Below are 20,840 nucleotides of genomic sequence, written 5' to 3'. Positions count from 1 at the left end.
AAATGGAGGCTCAAGTTTTCTTTTCATATGGATATCGGTGTGCCACACTGAGAAGTGTCTGATGCATTGGATTCTGATCATTTATGTTTGAGTTAAAAATCATAATCGCAAAATATACATAATGCACTAAACCATTCTTAGTAACAGCCAGACATTATACAGAATTAGCCCTGTATTATCTTACTGGTACATCACTATTCCTGTATTGTAGTGTAGTCCCCATTCAGCTGATTTCAGGCACAGTCTTGCAGGTTGGATGATGGGTCCAAGTGGGTTGGACTTGAGGTAACTGCTTTGTTGTGACATCGCACGGCTCCACAAGTTCTGACAGTTGGGGTTAAGGTTCAATTTCTGCATATGATGGGCTGTGACTGGTTCGGTTTATTTAGAATATGTTGTGCTGAAGTACAGTACTTGAGTAAGCAAACTTATTTACCTTCTCATACCATAAATCTTTCAGAATAAAATAAAACTATTTCGCAGTGCTGCAAAATGCGGCCTGTTCCAACGATAGCTGCACATTGTAATGGAAGATCAAAAGTAATAAGGGCTCAGTCGAAGATGGAAAATGACACCAATTTCTACCTCAGCCTGGATGTCCCCATGGGAAATATTTAGATGCCACATCTTGCTCCTCAGTCCCTGGTTCAACGCACTCCTGAGAACAGACAGCAGAGAGCCACATTGTTCAATGGATCCCTTGTTAGACTGCATCAAAGGGCAGTTAATTCAGCATGAAAATGTAATATGACGATTTCGGCACGAACTCATCTTCACCCGTTTTCATGTGAAAAGCCAAATCTCCATGTTATTAGTTAAAACTCTGGCTGCAGAGTGAAGGAATAAATGTCAGGCATGACCCCCCCCCCCAAAAAAAAAAAGAATATGCTTATGTAAATGAAAGCAAAGGTAGAGATGTGGCTCTTTGAAACAAGGATACCGAGTGTCTCCTGTCTGGGAACAGTTTGGAGACATAAAAGGAGAGGCTTGACATGTCTTTATGCATTAGCCACTTTTAGTAACTTTCAAAGGCCTGAAGACAAACACAGGGCAGAGCATCAGGTAGAAAGGAGCAGGCATATCAGGTCCTCTGACTCACGACCATCAATTCACACTTCCAGAACCATAAATATTGTACCGCTCCTCTGGAGAGGAAAACTCAGAGAGTGATGCATTTTCTCACTAATTTGAAAAAGTGCCGCCTCTGTCACTCACTGAAGTAGCATCCACTTTCACAGCCAGTGGTGGAGGTGGTGTTTTTATCAGCAAAATATCTGTGAAATGGACCACAGAGACTTTCGGTGCATTCTGCTGTGCCAGAAGTTTAGGAGCAGTTGTTTGATACCGAGCATTTTTGAAAGAGTTCTCTGACCAAGTCCAAAAAAAAAAAAAAAAAAAAAAAAAAAAAAAGCTACACCTATGGGCTCTGCTATTAATATTAGCAACAGGTCAAATGTGAACTGTGAAAGACTTTCACTCATGGTGACATATTCATTGATATACAACATTTCTAAGGAATCCGGGTCTGTGACAGCAGCCCCCACCGCAACAGTTACTAATATGGCTTCCATTACTATCACCACCTCCACCAAAGGCCTTCCGTTTTCATTCATCTATTAGTTAGCTTGAGTATAACTTGTATATTTCTGATTTTTTTTCGAGAGACTGATTTACTTCAGTGTTATGGTGGCACTGCAGTTCACGGCCTTGCCTGCTTATTTTGCTTATGGATATTGTGTTATATAATTTCATTCACACCATTTAAAACAAAACTTCACCTAACTTGGATGAAAACATAAACATAAACATAAAGTGTTTGCCAGCAGCTCAGGAGCGCTTGACCGGTGTGAACACTTGTTTATTGCTGTTTTTTCGTTAGCTCTGCAAAAGCACACAACACAAGCAGCAGCAGCAGCAGCATGCCATTTACAGTTACAATCTCAAAAAAAATTTTAAATGGAATTAAAGAAATAATGTTTTTTTTGGTCAAGAAAACAACCTTTATTTAAAAAAAAAAAACTATCAGCAGTTCGTTTTCAGAGTTGGAATTCACTCAAGACAGTATAGTTGTTTATCACATGAGGACCCCCCCACATACACACACACACACACACACACACACACTCACAACAGCTGATCTGGAGAACCCGCCAGAGTGCTGACAGGAAGCGCTGAATGAATTACACTTCAGAGCAAGCGTTTCCTCTTAATCCTGTATGATGCCACAGCTCCTCCCATGCACTGGGACTACTTGCAAGCACTTATTTGTGGGAACAAATGCTTTCAGTGATATGGATCAAGGAATCTTTCCATAAGTCCAGCTGCAAAAGACAAAACACCTTCTGAGCAGGAATTTAATGCATTTGCATCCAGGTGAAAGTGCAGGAGCACACAGGTTGAGGTAAGAGGTATAACTGCAGCAGGCATACAATCATCAATCAATCATTGGTTGGAAGAAAATACTTCTTCCCTCATCTTACGTCAGGCTATGTCTCCACAGCTGCTGCCAAAAGTCCAGCTGGCGCAGTTTGAAGCCTTCTCATATCTGTCTCCTGGATTTGTCTTGCAGCACGGCAGTGTTAGACAAACCGTAGCTTCTTGATTTGTTTTCTGTGACACTGTTCAACCAAAACCAAGTGTGAGAGTTTCAAATGCCTTCTCGGTCCAGCAGTGATTACTTGTCATACTGCGTCTCGAGTGTCAGAAACAAAAACAGAACAAAAGTGGAGCTTGTTGCTTTGGAGGAAAGAAGAAAAAACAAAACAGATGGAACATGCAGGGTTTTGTTTTATTTCTTTCTTTCTCACAGAAGACTCCTGACTCCGCCCCCTGTGATATAATTAAAATCATTATAAATACTTAATGCATGGATCCTTGGGTTATCTGACGTGACTTTATGTGGTTAGTCAGTGTATTTCCTGCAGATTGTGCAAATCTGACTATAGCAGTTGTAGCAGAAATACATATCTGGGGGCGTTCCAGTGACTCACCTGGTGGTGGGTGACCCATCAAGACTCCAGGCCTTTGCTGCATGTCCTCCCCTCTCAGCCTTTTCAGCTCCTTTCTTTCATTTCTCCATTTGTTATTAAGCCCTTCTTGTGTTTGAGTGATTCAAAGATTAGATTTGAAATATTCAAGTAACTAAACCAAATGTGAAATGTGAAAAAAAATAAATAAAAATCCAATATATGACTGATATCTGGGACTTGTGATGTCACAAGAGTGTTGCTCTGTGGTTACATTTCTACTGTTTCCTTACTGTCAGAGATAGAAAAAAAAAAAACTGCTTAGCTTAGCGGAAACTTCATAATTATCATAAGAGGGAGGTTACTTTTTATCTTTCCCAGGAAGCATCACATTTGTTTCCCAATTTTTCCCGTCATCTGTATATCTGTTGTGTTCAAACAGTCTGGACCTGCAGCTGGCTAATCCAGCATTTCTTCACAATGTAAGACAAATACAGTACACAAATACTTAAAATGGAGACTAAAGAGTCAAGTGCCGCTGTACTATCAAAAGAAGGAACTTCCCATTAAAAACCTCAGCTCAACAGCATGTCGCAGCTTTCTTAGAAACAGGTTGAAAGTCACAGTTATAGCAAACTAAACAATGGCACAGATTTAAGCCAAACAGTTTAGAAGAGGACTTTGTGAATATGGAAATATATATTTATTAATGCTCACCCAGTGTTCACCTCTGAATGGAAAGTAGAGGATGTCTGTTTGTAAAAATGGAAAACAAACCTGAGGAAAATATTAAATAAAATAGTTAAAATAAATAAAATTTTAATTATACATTTTCTGTGGTATTTTTGTACTAGTAATAGTACAAAGTACTCTTTGGTTCAAAATGCAATCTGTGCTCCTTTTAAACTGTTCTTGTTTTACGATCTCTCTCAGATTTCCCCCTGAAGCTGTAGTGACGTGATGCTGGTAACTAAATCAGATAAGGGGCTAGGATCCTTTCCTCTGATTGGTTCTTTTCTTGGCAATCAAATACTTGGAGAAACCAAAGGAGATTAGATGGCGGATCCAGGTGGGTGGAGCTTGGGGATGCTTTGTTGTAACATCACAAAGCTGCACAAGTCCAAACTGCTTGTTTTAAAGTTCAGCTTCTGAATACAGACTGTGAGCATTTCTCTGTGGACTGAGACCTTTGATACTTTCGCTGTATTAACGTACAACCTGGACCTTGAGCTATAATAAAAACAGACATGGAATTGGAGCTTAGGGGACCTTTAACACCTCTTATCATTTTGAAGGAAATCTTGCACGCTCAACATCAAGTTTAAATCCTTTCCACTCCACGCCAATCCTCCAAGATTTTAACTCTTCTCCAGCATTGCTGTAGAAGATGTTGCACTGCTCAGGGCATGCACTTCTAACCTTGTCTTGCAAACATAAGGATGGCTGAAGCTCTTTGGAGCCACCTGACCTCACCTTAAGTACCTCCATTTTAGTTTCAAGTAGCTGGAATGTGTGCTTGCTACCAGCATTAGCATTCCACTAATGCTGTGTGTAATAACTTTGCATTGCGGCATCAAGGAGCTTAGTGCTTCTTTTCAACACTGATAATTTCACCCTCAGTGTAGTTACAGATAAGGAATTCTGACTGTGGTGTTATCATCTTTTTTTGTATATCCCAACCGCTGTGCTGTGATTCATGATGAATGTCGGTTATTCAGCCAGTCAGGCAGATTTGTATCAATGACTGACTCTCTTTGCAAAAGCAAATTCACTGGAGTGCTTTAACCTGCAAGGCCAACACCTGTCCTCCCCCAACATGTTTGTATTTATATTCACATTTCACACAGGTTAAATTATTCTCACAACAAGCCTGCAATGGCCTGCATTTACACTGCTTTGTTCGCATGTTGTAATATTAATAGCTGTCCTTCAAAAGTGTGGATGAGCTTGCACGTATGTTTGGTCTGTTTGCATGCTCAGCTTTATGTTTTATTGAGTGTGCAATCTTTCCCACTTATTACTGATAGCTAATAGATAGAAAGAGGTTGAGTAAAGATTGTGGCTGCACTCTGCCACAGTGGTGGTTGCAGTTGAACACCAACGTTAGCTTTCTCACATTATCACACATCTCTCAAATGTTAAACAAATGACTGCACTTTCAGATCCCTTACTCTTCAATATTATTGTTACAGTTTTTACAGTTAGGGTTTTATTTATGTGTTTGGAATATAAGTTTGTTTTTAAAATATGAATTACTATTGAAGCCAGTTATATTTATTTATCAATTTGTCTGTTATCTATCAATTATACTGTGTGGAAAGAACACACACACATATATATATATATATATCATGATATTTAGACACTGCAGGTTATTGTTATGTTTCAGGAATACTCATAGGGACAGGCCACCAGCAACTCTGTGGGCAGTGATCTTGTGATCAAGTTTGAGAAATTCTCTTAAAAGTTTACATTTTGCCGAATTCCAGAGCAGGCAAACAGTTAGCTTCATCCACATTTCCACTCCAGTACACTTAGATAAACGGACGTCCGACACACATGCAAGTCAATTTCCTGTATCTATGTAATTTAAATAACGTTTTTTTGAATTTCAATGAGCTGATTTAATATTGAAAACAACACATTGTCCTGTTTTCACTGTCAATTTTTAGAGAAACACAATAAATGTGCAATACATCTGAGAATCTCCTTTTCTCTCGGAGACATTCAGGTCCTGATTGTTTCAACTAAACAATCAAAAGGTGCTGAAAAAAAAAGGTCCAGTTTACTTGTCTGGCTGCTTATGCAGACGTTTTCCACAGAAACCTAAACAGACGCTATGAGTTGGACTAAATTCCCATCACTCAAAGCCTTCCTGGGATGTTTGTTGATACAAAATGCTTTAATCCACACTGTAGAGCTTGTTTATCTAAAAAAATCACGTTTTAAAACTAAGACTTTTCTGTATACTTTTCAGGTCATTAATTACACTAAGTGAGGGAAATACATAGGCATTATCCTCAGGAGGGCTGGTAGTTCTCGATGTAGGTAGACAATATTGCATCCTGAGCTCACTCTGCAGTAATTAGAAGACCACGAGAAACCCTTTAGGTGTTAATTGGTGTGCAATAGTTTCTCTCTCCTCTCCTTCTTCCCCTTCTCTGTCTGCTGCCATGATGGAGCATCAAAAAGGGGCAGATGAAGGCGAGCGCCATGTGGTTCACTAAGATTGCAACAGGAGCCATTGAGAGGCCACTTCAAAGCCATGCAAAGACCTCTGTGTTGATATTCATGAATTATTATTTATTAATCATTATTTTGACAGTGTCTGTGAGTTGGGATGCTTTTCATACCCACTGCCACCCCCTCCGCCCCCCTGAGTCAACTGAATATTGCATTGTAGAATGTTTTATATCCCGCCTGAGGGGTGTGTGCATAGAGCTGACACATCTGAATGATTGATACAGCTTCATCGAGAGCATCTTTGATTGGAGAAATAAATGAGGAAAGAGGGAGTTGGAGAAAGTAATGAATGAATTTTGCCTAAGGTGGTGAGTGATCTTTCCATGTGGTGGAGGCAAAGGTTGAGCAAACAAAAAGAAAAAAAAAAAAAATCCTCCACCAAATGCGCATTATTCAAAACAAATTAAAAACGCACAATTGAAGGGGAAATGTTGCCCGTGCTGATTAAACATTCATATGACAGCATTGGCTGAAAATCTAAATCATAACTCAAAATATAACATAACATCTCAGCGGCAATTATTACATCACACCATAAAAACAGAAGTCATTCATTGTGAACCTGCCCTTGCACATATTTGACTGGCATATTTTTTCACATCAGCCAGCACCTGTGCTGTGTGGACAAGGCCTCGTTCAAAAGAACGAGGGCAGTGGCATCAGCAGCTGCGGTCCTGTGCACGCTCGGTGTATTTTTTTTAATGTTTTGTTTGTTTTGCTTCTTTCTTTCTTTTTTTTTTCTTAGCTAAATGAGGCAATATGTTTCCTAATTAAAAACTGATATTCACTGCACTGTCTCCGGGATGGAAAGTGTAGTATTGTACAACATACTGGAGCCTATTCTTCTGCTGGATGCTGGTGTATCAGAACTCCTGGTTGTAATTTGTAATGCAGGTGGCAGCAGTTGGGCAGCTCTTGTGAGTACTACAAAGTATGGCCATGCTGCTGTCATTGAATGAGGAGGCTGCATTATTCATGGCGTTCCATGTGTTTAAAGCTCATGCAACACATCGTAATAGTTGATGGTGTGCATCAGTGGTAGAAGCAATTATGGTTAATCTAGTCATCAACAACTTGACGTGCAGTGAATCTCAGGCTTTTGGACACATGGTCCCCTTACCCCCTTTTTCGTTTTGAATTCTTTAGCATTTTTAGAGCAGGCAAACGTGTCATTAAAGGAAAAGCACAGGTGTAACTGGTAACAGTCAAAAGAGTGTCATGCAGGAGCCCTGCCTCCCCAGGCACCCTAACCGTCTCCGTTTTCCCATCCAGCAATTATTCTTGCATCACCTCCCAGTACCAGTCAAAATTTTGATGCATTTTCCCATTTAAATAAACAGGGAACCTCAAAAATGCAACATTTCAAAGAATAATATGGATGGGTTCCCCTGGCTGTGATACACCTGACCAGGAAACTACGCCCCCTTGTCCAGTGTAGAGTGAGAAACAATAACTGTACAGAGAATGGAGGGAGGGACACTGAGGAATGGATCAACAATCTGGACTGCAGTGAAGACAATACGTGACAATATTAGTGAATTAAAATTATGTGCAAGCAACAGCATGATTAAGAGAAGATGTTAAAAAGCTACAGATTTTAAAATCATTTAAAAAAAAAAAAAGGAGCAGCGCGTTTGAAAGCAGATGAAAACAGGTACAAAGGTCAGCTTAAATCCACTTCAGTGGCCCTAGACCTGACAGAGGCAGAGGAACTACTGATACACAAGTGGTTTTTACACAGCCACTCCTTTATGTGAGTTGGATTGATTGCACATTTCTGGGGAACCCAAAGGAAGTGCGAGAGTTGGCAGGACTCATAGACTTTACTCCATCCAGTGCAAATCTTTTTCCAGCATCACATTTTTTTGAGGATACTGAAATTGTTCCCCAGGAGTCACAAGACAACACTTAGGTTACTTAGAATAAGTTGTATCACTTTACTGACTCCTCACATAACATATTCTTCGAATATGCTGGTTTAAAATATTTGAATTACAGGAATATCCCTCAGCCTTGGTGGTAATGAGAGCATTATATCTTCCTTCAACATCAAGACATTTCTGTTATGGCCTGAGGTTTTTGGGTAGTGTATGTTCGGTGTTGTTTTGGTTTCCTGCTCCCCCCTTTCCGCTCCTTCTGTTGTGCTCTGCAGTGTGTGTGGCAGTGAGCGTGGCTGGTCTGAATTTCCTGGGCTGCATCTCAGACTCGCCTGTCGTCTGCTCACCTTCATCAGGCTCTCCATAAAAGACTCCATAAAAGACCGACATATAATTCCGTCTAGGTTGGTAGTGTCATGGTTGTCTTCTGCAATCCCTTGTCAATGTTGTCGAGTCCTCTGACCAAGTTTTGTTGTTTCTCCAGTGTCACCTAACCTCCGCATTTGCCTGGGCCTCCAGTGTGGTGAGTCTCGAGGACTCATTTGGGTCCAGAGACTCTCCATATGTTACTGCACAACCAGCCAGCCTCCGCCACTGCTGTCTGCCTGCATGTTTTTTTTTTTTTTCATTGTGTTTTTGCCCTCTGTGTGTGTGTGTTTTTTTGGACTTTGGTGTCAAGAAACAACTTACAACATGTGCCCAGTCTCAGTCTCCTGCTAATTTACGGCCCCCATTCTGCCCAGACCATAACAATTTATTCCTTATTTTTCAAGCTAAATCGCTCCTTAAATTAGTCTAATATGTCAGAGCCACGGAGGTCCAAAAAAAAAAAATCTGGGAAAAGGCTGCTTATTTTGCAGTTACTCAGTAACACAGTGTACTTTTAGATGTTCATTTCTTGTAATTTGTCTTTTCAGTGTGTGTTTTCGTGCACAGATTGCATTGCATATTCCATCGTACATATTTTCGTTAGTTCTTCTTGGTCATCTGCTCCTCTGATTCCCCTGCTGTTATTTTTCAATCTAACAGCACTGCATATGCTTAAATATTTCTTTACTCATTATTTGCTGTCCTTGACAGATTAAAATGATTGATGCCACTTTTCGTATGCACACATACAACTATCTACAAAATACCTGTTGTGCATATATACTCCATAACTTCATACGGTTGAACACCAGTGCCAGGAGAAGCATGAGCCAATAGATAGATAAACTGTTGGTTTTGTGACTCTATCACTTTCAAAACATGATTTAATTTGAGAGAGCAATTTTTCCCTCAAGGTAGAATTGTTTGCTTTTTCTGTGTGTGTAATGCTTCCTCGAGATCCAGAATAAGCACCGAATTGACTTTCCTGAAGGTTGCTTTGCTTCCAGCTATAGACAGCACAGAAAAAATGACATATGGGTGACTGACGTCACCCACAGGTTTCTAAAGACTTGTTGTGAAGCTGCTCTGCTGTCACCATCCTGGCAGTGCCTGGCTCCGCCCCTTACTCTAGGTCTGTCCAAAATTGGCCAAAGATCTGGGGTGCATGTGGAGTTGTTTGGAAAACATATGTTCACCCAACTGTCAACTATGCCAAACTTTAAGTCTTAATTAAATTGAAATGGCTGAGCTGCCTAAAAATTCATTCCCATGCATGTCATGAAAGAAGACACCAGCTTCGGAGGTAAATTGTTCACTTGTACCAGGTTATAAATATGTTTATTTCTCCTGTAAAATTGGCCATTTTAGCTTCTGTGGGGACTGACTCACCTCAAGTGGTCACTCAAGGAACTGCAGGTTTTGTCATTCAGTGTTGGCTTCCTTTTTCACACCCAGGAGTATCTGCCTGCTTCCAACGTGAAAAACAAACACACCATGAAAGACAAGTCCTTAACGTGCAGAATAAAAATTTAAAAAAAGTGTCGAGCAAATATCTGCTCCATTTTCTTTTTCAAGCAAGAAGCAAACTGCATATGTGATCCCACCCAGAGAGGTCTGAGGGAGTCAGCCCACCATAATCACGTCCAATCACTATGCTCCCTGTTGGGAGGACAGCAATTCTGTGAGGATAGATTTGCAGCACCTGATAAAACATAACTGGCTGATGATCAGTCCTAAAGAGCAGCAGAAGTCCATGCACACACACGCACACATCGTTGGACTGACATTATGGGAACGGACGTGACATGAAAGGTCAACATACACAGGTGAAGAAACTGTAGCTGCTAAATATTATTTACACCTGCAAACATCAGCAAGACATGAGACCTCTGCTGCTTGGCCCTTTTAATCAGGGAGCACTGGGTTAATGCTGAGGCGCTCTATGGAAAATTAATGCTGGAGGTTGATTGAGAATGTGCTGTTTGCTGAAAAAAATATCGAAATCCCAGTCAAAACACAGGTGAGTTACCGGCAGCTATATTCACATTTTTTTCCTGTTTTTCCTGTAGGCAGGTTAAGTAACAGTGGTCATCAGAATGCATCAGAGGGCAGCACGGCGGAGCAGCGGTTAGCGCTGTCGACCTGCGATGGACCGGCAACCTGTCCAGGGTGTACCCCGCGCCTTGCCCAATGTGTGCTGGGATTAGCTCCAGCAGCCCCGGATGAAGATGAGTGAGTGAGTGAGACTGCATCAGATTTCCTAAGGAGCGTCTTCTGAAAAACTAGAGGAGCTAGGGCTGTAAACATGTCCAATATTCTGTCTACACCATCTCCAGTGTGATCACATTCAGTGTGGATCCTGTGCTAGATATTTTATACCCCAACAAATAAACACTTATTATGGCTTACTGTCTCTCATATGGCTGACTTGGAAAATATATCAACATGTCAAATAAACATGGACCATGTCTTTTTAATTAAAGGGGGATCACTATTTCAAAATAATCTCACTGAACACCGACCTAACTTTAATTATACCTTTGCGAAATTGTGAAAAATTTATAATATCAACTTAGATTCCTCCAAATAAATCATAGAACAGTGATTTGCTGTCTAACAGTAATTGCTGGGGATGCACATGAGTAATAAACTTGTGAGCTTGGTGGTCTTGCATAGTGTGTTGTTGGTTCCAAAGAGTGTTTCAGCTGCAGCTATTTACTCGGTCCCAATTCAGGGGCTCCATTTCAAGACCTATTTGCATCATGGTGGAACAACTAGGCTAACCCATTGCGAAGATCTCCATATGTGGCCTCCTTTTCCTGGTCATCAAAGGTTCCAATGGCTGGAGGGCTTTGTGGCCCACTTTATCCCAAGATATACTGCACAACGGTAAGATAGATAGGCTGTGGACAACACCAACAGAAAATCAGAAAATTTCACCTGCAATTTGTGAGTGTTGCCTTTCAGCCATAGCCAGAAAATCAGAAAAAATGTGTATGTGTTGTCAAGGCTGTTCAGTGACACAGACTCACCTGTTGTTACATCCATCTGATAGTCCAAAGTGAGTACCCATTGTATCAGACTAGATTATATTCCGGTTCTGCCTCTGCGGTCTAGACAGAGGTCATACCCGTCATAGGCCTTTTCCTCTGAATGACGGGGCCCCTGAATTGGGACACAGTTATTATCAGTCTGCAGTAAGAGAAAAATTTGCACTTCTTTAAACTGATCATAATCATCTTTGGTGCCGCTCAGCCCAGGATGCAAAGATAGTGCTCCTTTGGAATGGTGTTTATGAAAAGAGTAATAGGCAAGAGAAATGAAAAGGTAGGAGAGTCCCACCTGGAACTAGCCCCGATGGCAGTCTTGTACTGAACCGAACCTTCAGCCAATTGTCCAATTACTCAGGAAAGTTTTTCCGGCGCACTTAGTGTATCTAAAACAAATGTAGACTAATGCAAATGTTCTACAATACAATCTCCCTTCATAGGGCTTATACTGTAAAGTTCAGTTTATCGTTAACTGTGTGAAGGTCTATGATCATTTTGAAGGCTGTATTGTTGAATTCTGACATGTTACTCGCTCGTCCTCATTTGTTCGACCCTACCTGAGGAGGAGCGTCTAATGACTGAAACATCAGTCATTATCTGTCTCTCTTCATCATGCTGACTGTGTAGCCGCCCACCACGTTATTGAGTGCTTCAATTTTGTTATACAGTGTTTCAGTACTGGTTCGTGGAACAGGTCTGTAATCTGATTTATTCCCTGTAGTTTGCTCTCCTTTTATCATGCTGCTCTTGTCACTTGTCTGAAGTCTTCCTTCTTTATACTGTATATATGCATGCAAAAATCCAGTTTCAAACTGAGTATGCAAGATTGGCATTCTTGGACTTCCTGAATCCTCTGCCTGATTTTGGTAACAGGTTACAGGATGGCTATTGGAATAAATGCTTGTTTTCTACTCTTATTATTATAATTTGGTTGTAAACACTCCTGCTTTTACTGACCAGTGTTCAAAAACATGCTGTCACTGTTAAGTGAGGCAACAGGCTGTCAATTCTAACTGTGCAGCAAGACCAAAACTTAGCTCCGTAGGCAGGAAACAGTAAATATAAGATCTGATTACCCCTCCTTGGCTGCGGATAATTGCTACATCGAAGAGAAAGAGGTGTTAAAAGACATAACAAGATTTCAATTTCATCTTGCTTTTCTTTTCTGCCCACTGGCCTCATCTGTGAGATCATAGTTTACAGAGAGCCATCAGTAATTTTTCTTCACTCGTGTGTTTGTCTGGATGAGCACATGAGTGAGGACAAAAGCAAAAAGAATATCCCAAGGGCCAATAAACAGTCTATTCCTATAGTCAGTGAACGAATTACCACCCAACCTTGGCTCACTTGGCCGCAGTGGCCAGGCCTCTAATGCATTTAATGCAATTTTCACCAATGGTGAAAAGAAAAGCGAACAGGAGGGAATCAGCGCTCTGAGATGGTAATGAGGGAGAAAAGAAAGCCTACAGCATAGTTCCAAATTGTAATGTGGAGGGCAGGGCTGCCAGATAGGAGGCAGCCGTGGTGAGAGGCAGAGGGATTGGTGGGATTATAAGGACTTTTGGAGAGAATGAGAGGTGCAGATGGGCTGTGGGAGGAAACTGGGTCCAAACCCAGGGCTGTTGGACGTCAGACGTGGAAAGGGCGTCGTCTCGCTCTGCGGAGCACCATGAATCCAATTAAGCACTCAAATCCAAATTAACACATGCACAAGCATGCATGGAGGCACAAACAGACAACAGGACCATACTGCAAGTGAAAAAATATTTGTTCTCAGACACAAAAAAAATGTATCAAGCATGCTTGGCATCTGTATTAAAAAACCAAGTGCCAACAAATGTTTTCCTCGGTCATTGCGACCTTCTCTCAAGGCAGGCAGAGTTGTTGTCCTTCATAAAGACAAAACAAAATGCTGTTTTAGACAATGGATATGTACAAACCGACCCAAGCCTTTAGACAGAGGATTATTCCTTTTTTTTTCTTTTGCAGAAAACCTTAATAGTCTAAACCTCAACAGTTTAATATGGCTTTAAATCACAAAACGCCACAAAAACGATTTTTGACATTTTCCATTACTGACTGAACTGCTGCAGTTTCATACATTAGCTGCCAAGAATCAATCTCCAGTGATGCTCAAGTGACAAGTCGCAAGGTATTAGGTTTGTTTTTGTTTTTTTTTTTTCAACTGCAAGGATGTAAAATGTATTTATAACATGCTGTGTTTCCATGGTAAAGCTTGGTAAAGCTAATCTTTATCTGAAATCCAATACTGAAACAGAATTTTTTTCTCCACAAAGTAGTACAAAAATGTTTTGCAGAACTCTGTTGATCAGCTCTAGCGACAATGACAGTGTTTTTGTAATTAAATTGAACTGAATGCCAAAAGCTCTCATCTTCGCTTGCAACATTTGGACTCCACTCACTGACTGAAAGCCCTTTTTTTATAGTAGAGTATTAAGTGCAGCAAACATACCGAGAAAGGACCTGTTGATGTTGTCAAAGTAACATCCGACAAAACTCCTTCAGCTGCAGGTGTCCTGGTTAACGGCTGCAGTTGGAGGCAGTGGCTTTTGAGAGCAATTTTATGAAAAATAATATAAAATAAAATCTCAATAATTAATTTAGAAAGAGAAATACAACATTCCAGTTCTGCCACCCCATGCAGAACGAGCAGCAGTAAAAAAAACTGCTGGCACATACACACAAAACACAGACACATGCACAACACAGGCAGTGTGTTCCCAGCATAAAGGACTCAAACTGTTTGAGGGTAAATCAGATAAATTCATAATAACTTTTGAAATGAATGCATGTGTTAGCTACAAGTAAACCAGCTCCAGTCTGCTCAGAGTCTATTCAAGTGTGCTACAACCAATGCAGGCTGGACCTGCAAGCCTTAAATAGAGATGAGTAGAGGACTACAGAGGTCTGACGAACTCTGAAATCCACCTGACCTTACAACTCCACATCCACAGGTTCAGTTCAAACCATATAACACAGAGTAAATCAGCTCCAGTAACCATGGTGATAAATATGGCAGATTATCTGAAAGAGAGGGTTTGAATTAAACATTTATCTAGCCCACGACAGCGGGGCCAGCTCTGCATACATAAATGACCGACTGAATGAGTGATAGAGTTGAATTCACCACTGTTCATGTACAGTATTGGCATTTCCCTGATAGCTGTTTGTCTTTGGGGACAAGGGACATAAGGGGGATGTTTAAAGCTTGGACTATTGCTAACTGCATTTTCGAACAAACCTTAAGTTACTTATCCAGTGATGCTACCCATGTGTCCAGAACGATAAACTGTGATTGGTTATTGCCGGCCAGCAATTGTGCTGCTCTCAGGCAACGCCAAAGCATCAAGCTAAGTATTAAGAGTTTGCAAATGTTTCATTTTCATCCATTCTTCACCATCCATTATACACAATATTAAACAAAACCAAATAATTAATTATACGTTTGACAGCACCATTTTCAAATCCATTTTCCCAGCAGCCACATGCAGCATTTCCCCTGCACTGATGGTAATTGATTTGATAGGTGATGACAAATGGTGCGGTATGTGTTAAGAACAAGTGGAACATCCTGCTACATCGTGGGCAGGCGAAGCTCTGATCTTTACAGCCAGCAGACGGCTAGTCTGCTATCTCTCAAACGTCTGTCAGATTCACTCTATGGGATGTTTGCGTGTCAAGGAAAATACTCGGCTATATTGCCTTTTCAATGTTAATTTAAGGACTCACAGACAAAAAGAGGGAAGAAAAAAAAAACAGAGGCAAGCATAGTGAGCTGAAAAATCACTGCAATAAAAAATGCTAAATATATTCATGTCTTCTGTGGAGTGTTTAAGAATCTGGTCCTGAACTCGGAAAGGTGCTTTGCATTTCATGTCTGTTTGGTGATTGAATGGATTGATCGCTCATATCTGTATAATGCATTAATAAGTAAACATGTTAACGAATTGGATAAATTGATCGTACACACTGGTATAATGTATTGTTAGGTAAACAACCACTCCATCTAATGCCTCACCAGGACTGCAATTTAATCACACCAAGAGTAAATATATGAATTCCTGCTCCTGAACACTCATTAAGGATGCTCACCATACAGCTCCCTCCTGGAATGAGGCATTTGCAGCTTCGGTAGTGAGAGTAATGACCATCATTCATACTGCCAGCTTTCATTGCCTGGTGGCGTGTTTAGCTGCACATACTTGAGATTTGGTGGAAGAAAAGCAATTGCATTTAATCATCCCCGAGGACAGATTTGCCTTGAAATTCCCAGGCAAGTGATCAATGGCTCCATGCGGGCTTTATGTACGTGTCCGGCTCCTGTGACACCTGCGTTCATATGTGGGCCACATAATGTGGGACGAGACAGCTGAGTGCTGTGGCACTATTTTAAAGTGAGATGAAAGTTTTATTTGAGAATATTGGCAGGAAAAAATATGGAGCCTAATAAAAAAATGGCAATAAATAAGACATATTTTCACTCATAATGATAGCACATCATCATCTGCAGCTACAGTGACTCAGCAATTAATGAGGATAATTACACACTTCACCCTCCTCTCTTCCATTCAGTAGCATGATGTATTGCCTCTTCACTCTGATTTTTGTCAGATGCCTCCTTCAATTCTTTTCTCTCTTCTCTGACAGTGATTCGTAAAGATTGACATAACTCTGAGCACCCCCACACAGTCATGTGTCCTGAAAAAATAAACAATGCCCAAACAGCTGACACTCGTGCAATCCTAGTCTGCCATTTAGGTCCTTTCATTTTTATGTAAGAAGGTCAAGGATGTGTTGGACTGCTCGGAAATTAAAATTTTGGATTATTTATTTTACTGATTTTTTCTGCGGACCAATCCCTTGATTTTCCTGGACCTATTGTGTCTTGTTTGCTGCCAGGTTGTCTCTTTGTGTCCTGCTGATGGGAGACTGTACAAAGAATTGGAGCTACACTCCAGCATTGGCTTCAATTTTCAGCCTCAAAGAGCCTTAAAGCTGCATTGTTGTCGAATGACCGTCTGGGGCCGTCTGAAAAGAATTCAGATTGCATTGAAGTGTATGTGAAAATGACCCTACTTCTCACCGGATATATTAGCTCAGTAAATGTTTCCCTAATAACTTTATGGTCTCAGTTCCTAGCTTTAAGTTTTCAGTACAAGATAATGTTTGCTTCTTAAATGTTTCGCCCATTTTGTGGCAAACACATTCAGTCTGGTCTGCACCATTTAAAAACTCTAAAGACTGACCACACAAAAAAAAAAAAAAAAATCTGTGTTAAGCGGCTCATGCCTTTGCAACGGTCAAAACATCACTCGATCGCTATCCATTGCTATCCATGCACTCCATTGAACTCCAACTGGCTGCTCCTGTTATCACTTCTAGGTTAACCCCGGAGTTGGAAGATTCCCGTTCCGATTTGTTTCGGAAATTCGACTCGACGTTTGTAAAAGTGTTTCACGTTTTGTTAATTTATTTTGTGAAATATAAATTTGTTTCGGGACTTGTAAATGTGTTAGGGTAATGGGATTTTGTTTTATGATATGTAAAAGTGTTTTCCAAAATTTGAATTTGTGTGTTTCAGATTTTGTAATGTTGGTTTGCACCTTGCAGCCACCATACATCAGCCTCAGATACAGTGTGTTTTGATTTAATTACCAAAAGACTCATCTTTATTTCATCATATATTATCTCTTATTTATGATCACCTACAGCTCCGGCTGAGTTCAGAGTCACTGGTGCTTTGTAAAAGGGAGAGGTTGGTTGAAGGGGAACAATTGGAATGGAAAGCGAGGACAATGATAACAAATTTGCTCTTGGCAGAACAAGTGATTCAATGTGCTTTTTTTTTTTTTTTTTTCCCCAGGCAGTCAAAGCAGTAGGTGTGGAGGGTGATTCTGTTCTGGGTTTACTGTAATGTGGAATAGCTTTAGTGGATATGAAGGTAACTGACATGATGTATATTTATTTATTATGAGGTGTGATTATAATTTAGGCCTATTGTAATGTACCGCACACAAACCAAAGCGTTTTTTAAAGCATTATATGTTACGGAAATGATCAAAGTCATATTAGAGCATCAAAATATCACGCAAATCCTTTTGACTCAGCATTTAATGAATGTCAGTCCTTGACAACCTGAATTGTGTGTATGAATCAAGGCTTTCAAAAAGAGGGAGTCTAAAGCTGAAACTAGTTCAGTACAAAACATTTGTGCACATCAATGAATCAGTAGAGACCGTGTGGGTTTACCATATTCATAGGAAATAATCCAAGGTGGATTACATAGATTTTACTGCCGAGTTTGATGGCACGAAAACAAAGACCAGTGATTTCATGCTGTTCTTTCCCTTCAGTAGTCCAGCTCATTTGGTTAAGATGCCATGTTTTTTTCTTTCTTATGAGCATTCACGGTTGGAGCACGAACATTTGGACAGCAGCGTGTTCAGTTTGATCCCGTCAGAATATGGCCTCCGGTTTATCTTGACTTGAACATCAACAAGGAAGCCAGCCAAGATGACTTTCAGTACATGATGACAATGCTGTTGGCTGTGCGCACTTCCTCAGTGCTGTCAGTACTATTGAGTCTCATCTATGCTTGAACATGCACACCTGCTATAGCGCTGACATGCGTTATCAATTTTATCAGTTTCTCTTACAAAGGCAGTGAGAATTTATTCTAGTAATATTGTTATCCAGCCATTCTTTGAACATAATGCTTTTTTTTTTTTTTTTTTGGTAGCCATGGGGGGTTAAGCTGGTTGAAGCCAGTTGCATCAGGTGGGCTCTGCCTGACAGTACAGAGTCCATGAATCACGACCAAATCACGTGCTCGTGCACAGTTTAGATTGAATTTGAATGTTCTGCATCAATTCAGGTGGAAAGTTGCGAAAGTTGGGATGTTGGAGGGGGGTGCGAGCATCACTGAACAAGTGTTACAGTGAAGACGATGTTCATATTCTGTCACAGTGGCTAATGTAGATATTTTTCAAACAATAACAGTCTCTGTGCAACCCGAACCAGATGCTTTCACAACTACCATTGCGGCCCCATATCGGTGATAAGCAATTCATTTAAGTTGGCAGAGTTTTTTCCAGCCTCTGATGTTAGTGATCTTAGCTCTGGTTAGCAGAAGAATGCTTCAGATATGCAGTGAACACTTTTAGTTGGGTATATTGAATCAGTAAATATGGGCCTATTAGAAGGATCTCAAACTCCAACGTGTCAGGGTTTCAGCTTTCTGCTAGGAATTGAGTTTACTGTCATGCTCAAGATGAATTGTCCTTTAGTTTCTCCCAGTGTTCCTTGTCTTGTATTATGTTTTATTTTGATACTCACCTCTGGCCTTGTCCAGGTCCTTCACTTCCTTCCCTCCCATGTGATTGCCTTCCCTGCCCTAATGTGGTTCACCTGTGTCTTGTTTAGTTCACTGAGTATTTAAGTCGTTTTCCATCCAGTCTTTGTCAGATCCTTTTTGTTTTCTGTGTTGTCCTCTGTCCTCTGTCCTCTGTCCTCTGTCCTCTGTCCTCTGTCCTCTGTCCTCTGTCCTCTGTCCTCTGTCCTCTGTGATGTTTTTTCATTAATTTCCCACCTCAACCTGGCTCTGCATTTCCTGCATTTGGGTCTGTGCTCCCGCAACTCGTGACACAATGTTCCCATTTAAAAAGTCCATGTTTTAGGTGTTGAGATGCTAAAGAATGAGGCTTTCTATATAAGTCAGTGTGAATGGTATACTAATCACTATCTTAGCATGGGAAACAGCAAAGGTGCAAAAGCTGTGAGGTTTTTTATTCATTGTCAACCTCTGCGAATGTATGATCCTGAAGTGACAGAGCCAGTGCTGATATCCAGTTACCTCTGCTGACAATGGTTTTCTCCAGTGTCGGTTTGACTCTGTCCTCACAGGGAAACTTAACTTTCGTCTCCCACAAGCTTTCTACCTTAAAATCAAATTTAGGCAGTTTACCACTTTCTCATAAGCCCTCACGCAACTTCAGTAGATTAAAAACATGCAATAAATTGATAATACATGGCTGCTCATCAACATATTCTTTGCAAGTCCCTATATTGTTACCAAAACAGACCCTGGCATCTGGATCAGTGGAGCCTCCATGGGTCGGTCTTGTTGGTCCAGCTCATTCCACAGAAGTTGGCTTTGATTGAGATCTGCTGAAAGAGGCCACAGAAATTAGAGAAGACTGTTTCCATGAAGGACTGGACTTAGTCTGAACCAGATTTAGGTCAAATTATCATCCATACTCATGTGTATTACTGAACCTGTCCAATTTTCCATCCTTGCACCGCTTCTGGTTGACCCTGATCCCTGCAGAGCTACGAGGAGATGATTTGACTCACCTAAACACCACACACATTTCTAGGCAAAGTGCCTCAGATTCTCACACTTGACCATTGTTCTGCTCCTACACATCAACTTCAAGACTAAATATTAACCTGCTGTCTCATATCGACCCCCTGACAGGTATCCTTGGTAACCAGTAAATCAAAGTGGTTCCCTTCACCTGTCAGTGGTCATAATGTAATGGCTGATTTTTTCTTCTTTTTTTTTTTTGTGTCTGTTGATGGAAAATCTGTGGGAGTCAGTAGAAATAATAATGAGCCTGCACACAGAGAAATGCGCAGTGCAGTTTAACAAATTCTTGAATTCTAACATTATTAATGGTAGCAGGTGTGTTGCACTCACTTCAGGATTAAAATGCGTGCATGCGTGTTTCATTCCTCAGCTCTGCGCTTGACCTTAGCGGGCCTCCACTTTAACTGGGATGCAGTGTGTGGAGGCAAAGGCTCAAACTCTGCCACAGAGAAGTAAACACAGCAGCTTTTCTGAGCACAGTGTACCGCTGCGCTTGGTATAACAGCACCTGAGGGCTGCCGAGCCTTTCCGCACTTCACAAAGTTTTTTTTATCTCTCTCTGCAAATCTCTGTTTTTATGTCGCTCTCTCGTTCTGTGAAACCACATAGGCAGCATTTTTCAACCCAGCTGTGAGTTACTTAAATGCAGTTTTCTCACTGTACTAACTCCTACATCTGAGCCACAGACACAGAGGGGAAGTATGGCCTTCATTAGGGAATTCTCAGCAGAAGTTAATCTTTCTCCTCCTTAATCCCCCGCATGCTTTTATCAGCAACTGTGTTTAATTGAAGCTGATTGATCTTTTGAAGAGCTACATTCCTCCTTTTTATATGTTTTCTACTGTTGATGGCACAAAAGCTGCAGGAGTACCCCTTCATATTCTGGACTGCATTGATGCATTCGCACAAAGCTCCCACGGCATCAACAATCCACTGGCATATGATC

The sequence above is a fragment of the Echeneis naucrates genome, chromosome 11, assembly GCF_900963305.1.
Source record: "Echeneis naucrates chromosome 11, fEcheNa1.1, whole genome shotgun sequence".
Taxonomy (NCBI): domain Eukaryota; kingdom Metazoa; phylum Chordata; class Actinopteri; order Carangiformes; family Echeneidae; genus Echeneis; species Echeneis naucrates.
The sequence above is the reverse complement of the archived record's forward strand: the minus strand, read 5'-3'. Positions refer to the sequence as shown.